Raw genomic sequence first — 12,605 nt, forward strand, 5'->3', positions numbered from 1 at the left:
CTCCATTTAAAATTTGCTTTCTGGAACCATTCTGGGACCAAATGTCTTAGGCTGGTTTCTATGGAAACAGATTCTGCACTGGATAATGCATGCAGGAGAGATACTGGGCAGTACATTTAGGAGTTACACCTCTAAAAAAGTGAATGAAACAGGATGGAGTAAGGAGGAAGTTGAATAGGGATCCAAAATCCTCAGCCCCTTCTCTAGGGAAATACAGACCTGAGACAATCCTTCATAGTTTTCCTGAATTGGGGAGAGGTTTCTGAAACTTTGAACACCCGTAGAAAATAGGCTTTAGATGTAGGCTGCCCTTGACAAGGGATCATAACTTTGAGTGAGACAGTACTTTTACTCAAGGGGAATTCTCAGGAAGGAACTCAACTCTGAGCCTTCAGCAGCCATAACTTCCTGCTGCTAAGGGAATGTATGTCTCGGTTTGAAGGAGGAATCTTGGTGTCAAATCACTGTATCAAGAAAAGGCAAGCTAATTAATAAGCATTGCATGTTGGCTGAAATTCTGTCTTTAGAATTTAATCAATATTAAGGAAGATAGTATATTGTACTATTAAGTGCATGCGAACTAAATGAACATTTGACTTTGAGCAAATTATTTAGTTTCTCTCAGAGTTTTCTCACTATAAAACAATGGCAATGAGAATACTTATAAAAAAGAATAATTATGTGAATCGGTTAAATGATGCCAGTAAAATGATTAGAAATCTGCTTAGTATATGGCTTCGCATGTAGTAAATACTCAACACGTGATAGCTATTTTAGGTTTATTGTTATTCCTCTATATTTGAGTAGGACTTTTACCCAACTTCTTGCCAATTTCTCTAGTGCTTTGAAATGATGGCATATAATATATATATATATATATATATATATATATATATATATATATATTAAGAAGCAAATAACAAACAAATAAAAACTCCATGAATCTCCATGAATCTAGCCCTGAGTGCTACCAAGATACTTAAATTTCCCACCCTCACTGACTAGAGTCCTATTCTTTTCCAAAAAAAAAATTCAAATATCAACTTTCGCTTACAACTTTGAGACATGCAGTTAGGTTTTCCTTGAATCAATGGTCAAAATAACTCAGTATTTGACTAACAAGAAAGTCTGTCAGCCTATGAAGGTACTAGAACATTTCCAAGGCAGGATAACACAAGTCTCTAGGAAAGATAGACTTGAAAAATTAGAAGAGACTGGAATCACGCATACTTTTTTTTTAAAGATTCTGATGAAGAAGAAGAAGAAAAGGAGGAGGAGGGAGAGAGGGAAAAAGCAGAAAAAGAAGAGAAAAGAAATGAGGGAAAGGAGGGAAAAAGTTAAGGAAGAAGGAACGAAGAAAGGGGAGAAAGCAATGTGAGTGTAACAGTGGTCTAAACTACACCAAAGAATGGTTTCTGTTTTTTTCTCTTCTAAATATTAAGTCACAGAGGGTCTATGATTTTTATCTGGATATTCTAATATTTATCTCTGAAGAAGTTGAGAGCGCCCTCCTTGAATTTCACCTGAAATATTTCCTCTGCTAAATTTTAATTTTCTCATTCAATATTCTTTATTTCATTTTCAAAAGACAGAGAGAGGGAGGAAGGAATGGAGGGAGGCAGGAGTGGGAAAGAGCAAAAGTGATGGCAAAAGAGATCCTAACTTCCTAACTTGAAAGTTTTTCTCTTTTCTTAGCGTCTTTAGCAAAGATTGTCTAATATCTAGTGGTATTGTTATAGACACAGAATCACCAGGCACTTTCCACAATCATTGGTGAATGGCAGTAGGTCTTGGGTCCTGCAGAGAAGAACTCTATTACTGCCATCTTCTTCAGATGACTATCCTATTTGGCAAATGTTCTGTGTGACTGCTACTGAGTTTCCATCTGTCATAGCTTGGTGGAACATCTTGGACAGGCACTTTAAAAGGGCAATTGCTTCACTGTCTAGTGGACTTAAAAAATAAAGAAAAAGGAGATAACACTGTGGGTATTTACATTAAATAAAAAGAGAGGCTCATTTATTGAATATGTCTTATGAGCCAAATACTCTACATATGCTTCCCTTTTAATTAATGCAAAATTCCTATAATATAGCCAATAATTGATAAAGGAAACCAAGCTCATAAATTAGTGAATTTCAGCACAAAATTGTCTATTGTATTTAAACACTTGACTGTTTGTTTTGCCTGTGATTTTTCAAATACTTAGAATTTACTGTAATTATTAAGAGATAGAAAGAAAAATTTTTATTGAAAGATATCCAGTCCAGGCACCTGGAAGGTTCAGTCAGTTAAGCATCTGCCTTTGCCTCAGGTCATGATCCCAGGGTCCTGTCCTGGGATCGAGCCCTGCATTGGGCTCCCTGCTCAGCAGGGAGCTTGCTTTTCCCTCTTCCTCCCCTATGCTGTCTCTTGCTCTTTCTCTCAGATACATAAAATAAAATCTTAAAAAAAAAAAAAAAAGATATCCAGTCTGTATTCTATGTCTTCCTTAAAACTATGTCTTGAGTCTATGTCTACTCTTGAGCCTCCTTTAGACTGGTTCACTAGGTGCTTAAATGCTCTGATCTCATTTTAAAAATGTAGGTTATCTCTCACTTTTATTTTTTCTGGTTTCATTCTTTTCTATTATTTTTTTCTCATATAGGAAAATGCACAAAATTTCTTCATATATTTTGAAAGCCCTCAGGATAGAACTCTGTTCTTACATCATCATAAATTAGCATCCTACCCATCTACATGGATATATGTACATGGATATATTAGCAGTGGTTCACCTGACCTCATGCCTCATGATGTATATACTTTGTGGAGTGCTGGTTTTCTCCCATTTTTTTCTCCTCTCCTTTCCCTCTAAAAATATCCTTCCTATCTACCTGAGTTATTACTTGTCATTCAAGACTCATGATGGATATTCCATCCCATTAGCCTCCTCTTTTGATCCCAAGACCATAATATTGTTATTAGTTGTTAGCCATGTTCCTCATTATCCCAAATATATCCTTATAAAAGAGCATATCACATTCTTTTGTGTTTTTCATGTCTCTCTCATGTCTCTCTCCCATTAGACTAAAATCTTTGAAAGCAAGTAGTGTATCACAGTTTTCGCAATCCCATGGCCTTGCTATATACAAATTACACAAGTTTTTCAGTTGTAATCATCTAAATAAAGGGAATAATTCATTTCCAACATTTAAAATACTACTTTGTAAAGCTTTATACTACACCTATTCATAAATTAAGAAACAAGTTTTATTAACAAGTTTTATGTTCTTAATTAAAGTAATATAACTCTTGGAGAAATAAAATAAAAAAGGAGATTTTATGTTGTAAATTTTCAATGTTTTATATGGTATTTTTGAGATGTATAGCTCTGCTTTTCTAAAAAATGTAAATTGATATTTAGCATAACGTTACAAACTATTTTAAGGATACCTACAATTTTCAGAACACTTTTCATAACTTAAATGACCATAAAATGGAAAAACCTGAGTTTATTTTTTTTTAAATATTTATCACCTTCCATTGTATTTGCTTCCTGAAAATTCAGGGTGTGCTGTCTCATTATTGTTATATAAATTATTTCATCACTGAAGTGTTTGCAAATGAAATGCAGAACTGATAAATGACACAAGGTGCAGGATTTGTAGAACATAAATAGTAAAGTATAAAACTTGTAAAAATGGTTTTATAGGGAAAATCAACTCCATATTCCATTTTACCCAAAGCTCTATTTAGCAAGACTTTCTTTTATTACCATGCAATTCACCAAGCATGAGTAATTTCCGCATCAATTCTTTTATCCAGTGGCAACATAAACACACTTTCTGAAATAAAGGAGTTGGAGTATTATAGTTGCTCCGTTCAAGCAGCTATCTTTAAGGTTGTGTCAGCACTTCCATTATATACCCAGTTTCTTGAAGTTTATAACTTGCAGTAAAAACTAACCCTTGGGTTGAATCTTTACTTACAGAGGTATTTTTCTGTGCAACTTATGGAGATATAGCTGCAAGACACCCCATTTCTGTTAATAGAAGCCGGGTCATGAATCCCTTCCTGGCACATTGAGCAGATTTATCCTATAAGTTCCCTACTGGGAGAAAATTATTTTTTATCAAAATGGGAGAAATATTTCGGTTTGATTTCAGTAAAGTTATGAAGTGCAATACCTATCCCATGCAGGTATGAATTTTCAATAGCTTTTCTATACTTGTGGCAAACACTGTTTTCCCCCTAAAAGTGACCTTGGCAAAATCAGGTTAGTTAAAAAAATATTAGTTAGTTATACTCAGGTGTAATTAAAAATAAGGTCATCTTTTTTTTCTCCCAAACGTACTAGATCTTTTCTTTCTTGAGCATGTCACAGAAGCTAGGAAAAAAACTTAAATATGTTTTACAATTAAAGTAAAATTAGTTATTCATTATGAATACATCACAGCTCTACTTAATAGTATAGACATGAATTCCATCTGCATCCCACAATTATTTGCTAGTCATTATTTTTAATAAATAAATATAATAAATACAAAATCTGACATTTTATGGAAGCTTAAGATATATCACAAAACAAGTTTTAAATAAATGAGACAATTTTATATTACTTATATAAACAAAATTATACCAAGTTGAAATTTTAAAAATATTATTTAGTTCTACATTTTTCACATGCACACTTTGGGGTCGTTATTCAGTTCATAAACCTCACAAATTCAGGAAGAATCAGATAGCACATGTTCTGAAAAAATAAAAGAGAGGTGTTAAAATCAATTAAATCAATGATCCTTAAATTAGAGACAGGCCATAGGAATAAATTGTAATGGACCAAATCTCCATCAGACACAACATTTGCCATAAACATTCATAAAATATAATATAGCTGACAATTTATAATAAAAACATTAATGCAGTAAGTAAACATAGAATATGAATGAAATTGATACATATATTTTAAGTGTTTGACAAAAATACATATACATGTTAAATATTAATTTCAATATTGTAATCAAACAAAATTTGCATTTAATTAACATATCTAAAGAAATTAAATGATCTTTCTGTACTTATATTTATAACTAAAAGAATTCTCTATCAAAGAGTCTACCGTCTGGCCCTTTATAACTTAAACATTCCAAATGCAGGGTATTTGGTATAAAGTATATTACTTAGAGTTTTACTTTGAACTTTTTTTTTTTTTATAAATTTTTTTTTTAATTTTATTTATTTATGATAGTCACACAGAGAGAGAGAGAGAGGCAGAGACACAGGCAGGGGGAGAAGCAGGCTCCATGCACCGGGAGCCCGATGTGGGATTCGATCCCGGGTCTCCAGGATCGCGCCCTGGGCCAAAGACAGGCGCTAAACCGCTGAGCCACCCAGGGATCCCTAGAGTTTTACTTTGGAATAATATTGGATATTTTGATTTCTATATAAACATTATATACATATATGATTTTTAAAAACTCATAATTCAGTGAAAGCCCAATTTAAATTTAGTTTTGACCTACTTATTCATTAGTATATAAGAGAAAAGACGTTTTTTAAAAAAATGTGAGGTATTATACTGTATGTTGGTAAATCGAACTCCAACAACAACAACAACAAAATATATATATAAATAAATAAATTTAAAAACTGAGAGGTTCACTTAATAAGATTAAGAAATATAGATTACTTTTTAATTTTAAATTTAAAAGGAGTTAACTGAAAAGCGACACTTCTTTAATGCACCCTTTCTAAACCAATTCAGTATTTTATAATCCTAGGTAAAGGAGAATAATAATTTGCAAACCACATTGAGATTTTTACCTAGTTTTGTGCCCAAACAGGTTTGCTGATGTTAGAAAAAAAGGAAGATCATACATTCGGAAGAGTATAATGTTTAGATGTAAAAAATAAAGAGCAAACAAACATTGCAAGTTTTCCTTTGTTTTTGCAAATTTCAAACTAATGCTTGTTCTAACTTCTCATCACAAGTGTTTTGCTTGCTTGGCTTTAGGACAGTTTCTATTGTGAATAATAAATTCAACAAAATGCAATATGAATAAAAGAAAACTTAAACATGCAACACCACTAGACTCCAGAGAAGACTATTAAAAGTATATTTCAGCCACATGGTTCATTTCAGAACTATTTAGTTAGAATAGACAGGTAAAATTAGACAATAGAATACAGCCTTGAAAATCTTACTTTTGTCTTGCTTAAAGTAAAATAATATGCTGAGTACCTCTCAGTGCTGGTTTTGAAAGCAGATAAGTGAGCCTATCTGAATTTCTTCAAAATTTTTGGTGTGGGGGCACCTGGGTGACTCAGTGGTGTAATGTCTGCTTTGGCTCAGGTTCATGATCCTGGGAACCTGGGATGGAGTCCTGCATCAGGCTCCTCTCAGAGAACCTGCTTCTTCCTCTGCCTATGTCTTTGCCTCTCTCTGTGAGTCTCTTATGAATAAATAAAAAAAAAAAACTTAAAAAATTTTTTGATACAATTTGTTTAATATCCATCAGGTTCTATTAAAATCTGCCTTAAAATATTTGTTCTTAAAGATAGCTTTCAGTATTTCATTGGAGTGGCTTTGTAATATCTCAAATGGGCTAGGCTAACACAATTTCTAATAGTTATCTAGCATAGTACCTAATGATAATTTTGTATAAGATTTGGAGAGGAAAAGTGAAGCATCAGCCACATTTTGTTTATGAAGGGGAGAAGATATTCATAAGTGACATTTTTAAAAGGATTTTTTTATTTATTTGAGAGAGACAGAGAAAGCATGTGAGAAAAAGAGCGCGTGCGTGCGCACAAGCAATGAGGAGAGGCACAGAGAGGAAGACACTGGGCAGGGAGCCCAATGTGGAACTGAATCCTAGAACCCTGGGATCATGACCTGAGCTGAAGGCAGATGCTTAACTGACTGAGCCACCCAGGCACCCCACAAGTAACATTTTGAAAAAGAGTTCACATCCAAAATATATGAAGTACTTATGCAACTCAGTATCAAAAACAATCTTTTCTTTTTCTTTGAAGTTTTTATTTAAATTCCAGTTATTTAACATATAGTATAGTAATAGTTTCAGGAGTAGAACTTAGTGATTCATTATTTACGTATAGCACCCAGTGCTCATCACTACAGGTGCTCTCTTTAATACTTATCACCCATTAAGCACCCCCTACTCCTCCCTTCCAGAAACCCTCAGTTTGTTTTCTATAGTTAAGAGTCTATTTTATGGTTTTCCCTCCTCTCTCTTTTTTTTCTTCTATGTTCATCAGATTTTGTTTCTTAAATTTCATATGTGAGTGAAATCATGTGGTATTTGTCTCTGACTTATTTCCCATAACATAAAACATTCTGGCCCCAAACACATCATTGCAAATGGCAAGATTTCATTCTTTTTGATGGTTGAATAATATCTTGGGTGTGTGTGTGTGTATGTGTGTGTGTGTGTACCACCTCTTCTTTATCCGTTCACCAGGCGATGGACATTTTAGCTCTTTCCATAATTTGGCTAATGTTGACAATACTTTCTTAAACATTTGGGTGTACATGTCCCTTTGAATTAGTATTTTTGTATCATTTGGATAGATATCCAGTAGTGCAATTGCTAGGTCAGAGAGTATATCTATTTTTAACTTTTTGAGGAAACTCCATACTGTTTTCCAGAGTGGCTGCACCAGTTTGCATTCCCACCAACAATGCAAGAGGATTCCCCTTTCTCCACCAACATCTGTTGTTTCTTGTGTTGTGAATTTTAGCCATTCTGACTGGTATGTGGTGGTATCTCATCATGGTTTTGATTTGTAGTTCCCTAATGATGAGTAATGTGCATCTTTTCATGTGTCTGTTGACCATCTGTATGTCTTCTTTGGAAAAATATCTATTATGTCTTCTGCCCATTTCTTAACTGGATCTTTTGTTTTTTGAATGTTGAGTTGATAAATTCTGTATAGATTTTGAATACTAACCCTTTCAGACATGTCACCTGCAAATATCTTCTCCCATTCTGGATGTTACCTTTTAGTTTTGCTAATGGTTTCCTTTGCTATGCAGAAGCTTTTTATCTTGATGGACATACTGTTTTTATACTTGGAAAGGTTGATATAAGGTTGCTAGGTACAGTTACAGATTACACATGTTGTAATTCATCTCCTGGTTTACTTCAGTGGTACAACTGGGCCTATACCTGCTCCCCGTTTGCCTAGACCCTCCTTTAGCTTCTCAGATCCCTGTGCCAGGTTATGTGTTTAGCTCTGTCATAAAGGGCTCCAGGTTCTCCACAGAATACCATTGTCATCAAATTTAGAGTCAGTGAGAGACTAACATGGGTACAAGTGCCTCCCTGTGGGTTCATGCTTCCCCACTTTATGTCTAGCTTCCCTTCCTATCTGCTGGCCTTGCAGACTTAAAAGTCTCAGCATCAGGCACAAAGATAACAGGTCTTGAGAGACTGGTAAGTAAGGGTGTGTGTATGTGTGTGTTCTGTGGGGAGGGTGTGATATTTCTCTGACTGAACTTTGGTTGATATAATTGCAAATAGCAGTTACAACTGGGTGCTATCCAAGAGACTTTCACTAAAGCCCTATATTTTATGCCCTTTGGTTCAATTAAATTGTAACATTTATTCTTAAATTGGCAAGTTTTTGAAATTGTGTGTACCAATAGATGATGAGTCCAGTAGTGTGGCAGGATGTAATGTTGATATGCAAAAATAAACTCTATTACTATACATTTGCTATGAACAATCTGAAAATGAAATTAAGAAAACAGTCCTTTTGACAATAAGCAACAAGAATTAATCTAACCAAAGAACTGCACACCTGTACACTTACATCTATAAAACATTATTGACAGAAATGAGAGACATAAATAAATGGAAATATATCTCATAATAATTGATTGGAGGATTTATCAATGCTGAGAAAGGAATACTCCTCAAGTTAATCTCTGCATTCGGTGTAATTCTAGTCAAATTCCAAGATAATTTTTCTTTTACTGAAATTGACAAGCTGATCTTAAAATTTATGTGAAGATGCAAGGCACCAAAATGTCCAAAACAATTTATAAAACAAAATTGGGTAGCTTGCATTCAAAATTTAAAAACCTATATAAATTTGCTGATAGCCTTATGAGGGCTTCTCCTGTAGGTGATTTTTTTTCTCTTGCTGCTTTAAAATTTTTTTCTTTGTCACTACTTTTTGCCATTTTAATTCCTATGTATCCTGGTGTAGCTCCCCATGGGTTGAATTTTGGGGGACTCTGTGCCTTCTGGATCTCTCGATATCTGTTTCCTTCCCCAGGTTAGGAGGTTTTCAGTTACTATTTCTTCAAATAGATTTTTCTACCCCCATTTACATTTTAAGTAAATATTGATAGATATGTACTAATTCTCATTTAGTTTCTTGTTTTGTGTCTGTTCTTTTTGATTTTCTCTGATCCTTTCTTCTCTCACTCTCTCCTGGTTTGTTGACTCACTTTACTTAAATACTCAAATTTCTTTGTTTTTATTCTTTGCATATCTATTACCAGTTTTTGATTTGTGGTTACCATTAGGTTTCTATATAACCTCTTCTGCATATAGCAGTCTATATTAAGTTGATGGTTGCTTCAGTTTAAACTCATTCTTTACCTCTCTCCTTCCTGCATTTTAGGTATATGATGTAATATTTTACACTTTTTTTTTTCCTGAGAGAGAGAGAGGGCAGCAAGCAGGGAAGCACAAAGGGAGAGGGAGACAGAATCTTAAGTAGGCCCTATAGCCAATGGAGAGCCCAATGCAGGGATTAATCTCACAAGCCTGAGATCATGACCTGAGCCAAAATCAAGAGTTGGACATGAGTAACTGAGCCACCCAGGCACCCCATGCAGCCTCTTATTTTATGAATCCCTCCACTGTTTTTAACAGAAATATTTATTTTTACTGTTTTTTTTTGTGTTTTTACTTTTCATATTCTCACTTAAGGTCTTATTTTCCACTCAAAGTGTCCCCTTTAATATTTCTTTAATATTTGTAGCACTGGTTTAATGGTCCTGAACTCCTTTAGTTTTTGTTTGTCTGAGAAACTCTTTATCTCTCCTTCTGTTTTGAGTGATAGCCTTGCTGCATACAGTATTGTTGGCTGCAGATTTTTTCCCTTTCAGCACTTTGACTATAACATGCCCCACCTATATAAAAAGCCTACAGCTAACATCATACTCAATGGTAAAAATTTGAGAACTTTTCTCCTAAGGTCGGGAACAAGATAAGGATGTCCACTCTCACCACTTACTCAACATAGTACTGGAAGTCCTAGCCACAGCAATTAGATGATGTAAAGACATAAAAGCTATTGAAATTGGCATGGAAGAGGTAAAACTCTCACTATTTGAAGACGACATACTATATATAGAAAACCCTAAAGACCTACCAATAAACTACTAGAACTCAAATGAATTCAGTAAAGTCACAAGATACAAAATCAATATACAGAAATCTGTTGTGTTCCTATAAACTAACAATGAAGTAGCAGAAAGAGAAATTGAAAAAACAATCCCATTTACAATTGTACAAAAACCAATAAAATATATAGAAATAAAATTAACCATGGATGTGAACACCTATACTTTGAAAACTATAAAACATTGATAAAAGAAATTCAAAATGACATGAAGAAATGGAAAGACATTTTGTGTTCATAGATTATGAGAACAAATATTGTTAAAATGTCTACACTACCCAAAGCAATCTACAGATTTAATGTAATCTCTGTCAAAATACCAACAGCATTTTTCGAGAATTAGAACAATCATAAAATTTGTATGGAACCACAGAAGACCATGAATAGTGAGTCAGTCTTGAAAAAGAATAAAACTGGAGATATCAAAATTCCAAGTTTCAAGTTATATTACAAAGTGGTAGTAATTAAAACAGTATGGGACTGGCATAAAAATAAACACAGATCAATGGAAAAGAACAGAAAACACAGTAATCAACACACAGTTATATGGTCAATTAATCATCAACAAAGAATGAATATACAATGGGGAAAAAACAGTCTCTTCAACAAATGGCATTGGGAAAACAGGACAGCCACATGCACAAAATGAAAGTGGACCACTTTCTTACACCAAACACAAAAATAAACTCAAAGTGGATTAAAGTCCTAAATGCAAGATCTGAAACCATAAAAATACTTGAAGAGAGCACAGGCAGTAATCTCTCTGATGTTAGTCTTAGCAACTTTTTTTCTAGACACATCTTCTGAGGCAAGGAAAATAAAAGCAAAAATAAACTGTTGGGAGTACAGCAATAAAAAAGGTTTTGCAGAACAAAGGAAACAATAAACAGAACTAAAGGAAACCTAAGAATGGGAGAAGGTATTTGCAAATTATATCTCTGATAAAGAGTTGGTATCCACAATATATAAAGAACTGATACTGCCCAACACACAAGAGCAAATAATCCATTTAAAAATGGGCAGGAAACATGAACAGATATTTTTCCATTAGAAGACATGTGGATGGCCAACAGACATATGAGAAGATGCTCATCATCTCTTATCATTAGGGAAATACAAATTAAACTATAATGCAATGTCACTTTGCAATTGTCAGAATGGCTAAAACACACACACACACACACACAGTAACAAGTGTTGGAGAGGGTGAGGAGATAAGGGATCACTTGTGCAGTGTTGGTGGGAATGCAAATAGGTGCAACCACTCTGGAAAACAGTATGAAGGTTCCTCAAAAAGTTAAAAATAGAACTACCCTATGATCCTGCAATTACCCTGCCGGGTATTTACCCAAAGAATACAAAAACACTAAGTCATACACTCACGTGTATGTTTATAGTAGTACTATTTACAATAGCCAAGATACAGAAGCAGACCAATGTCCATTGATTGATGAATAGATAATGAAGATGGGGAATATATATGTGTGTACACACACACACACACACACACACACACACACACAACGGAGTATTATTCAGCCATAAAAAAGTGATATCTTACCATTTGTAATGAAATAGATGGAGCTAGAAAGCATAATAATGCTAAGTGAAATAAGCCCAAGAAAGACAACTTAATTATTTAAAAAAACCTTACAATCTAATTAGAAATGGAGAAAGGTTTTGAATAGATGGTATATCAGTGGCCAGTAAACATTTCATTAGTCATTAGGGGAATTCAAAATAAAACCAGAATTACAGACCACTTCACATCCATTAGGATGGCCATAATAAAAAAACCTGAGAATACCGAGTGTTGATAAGGATGTAGGGGAATTAGAACCCTCATACAGTGTTGATGGAATTGTAAAATTGTGTAATACTTTTGGAAAACAGTGGAGTAGTTCCTTAAAAAGTTCAATGGAGAGTTATCATATGACCCAGCAATTCCATTCGTAGGTGGAATTCATAAAATTAATATTGCTTGGAGATAAAAAATAATGAAATAGTGATACATGCTATAACATCAGGGACCTTAAAGATATTACTGAGTGAAAGAAACTGGTCATAGAAGATGAGAGATTGTATGATTTAATTTATGTGCAATTTCCTATAGGCAAATCCTTAGTGACAGATAGTAGATTACCAGTCAGTTAGAATCAAGGTGGAGTGGAGACAGGTTGGTG

The sequence above is a fragment of the Vulpes vulpes genome, chromosome 6, assembly GCF_048418805.1.
Source record: "Vulpes vulpes isolate BD-2025 chromosome 6, VulVul3, whole genome shotgun sequence".
In the NCBI taxonomy this organism is placed as follows: domain Eukaryota; kingdom Metazoa; phylum Chordata; class Mammalia; order Carnivora; family Canidae; genus Vulpes; species Vulpes vulpes.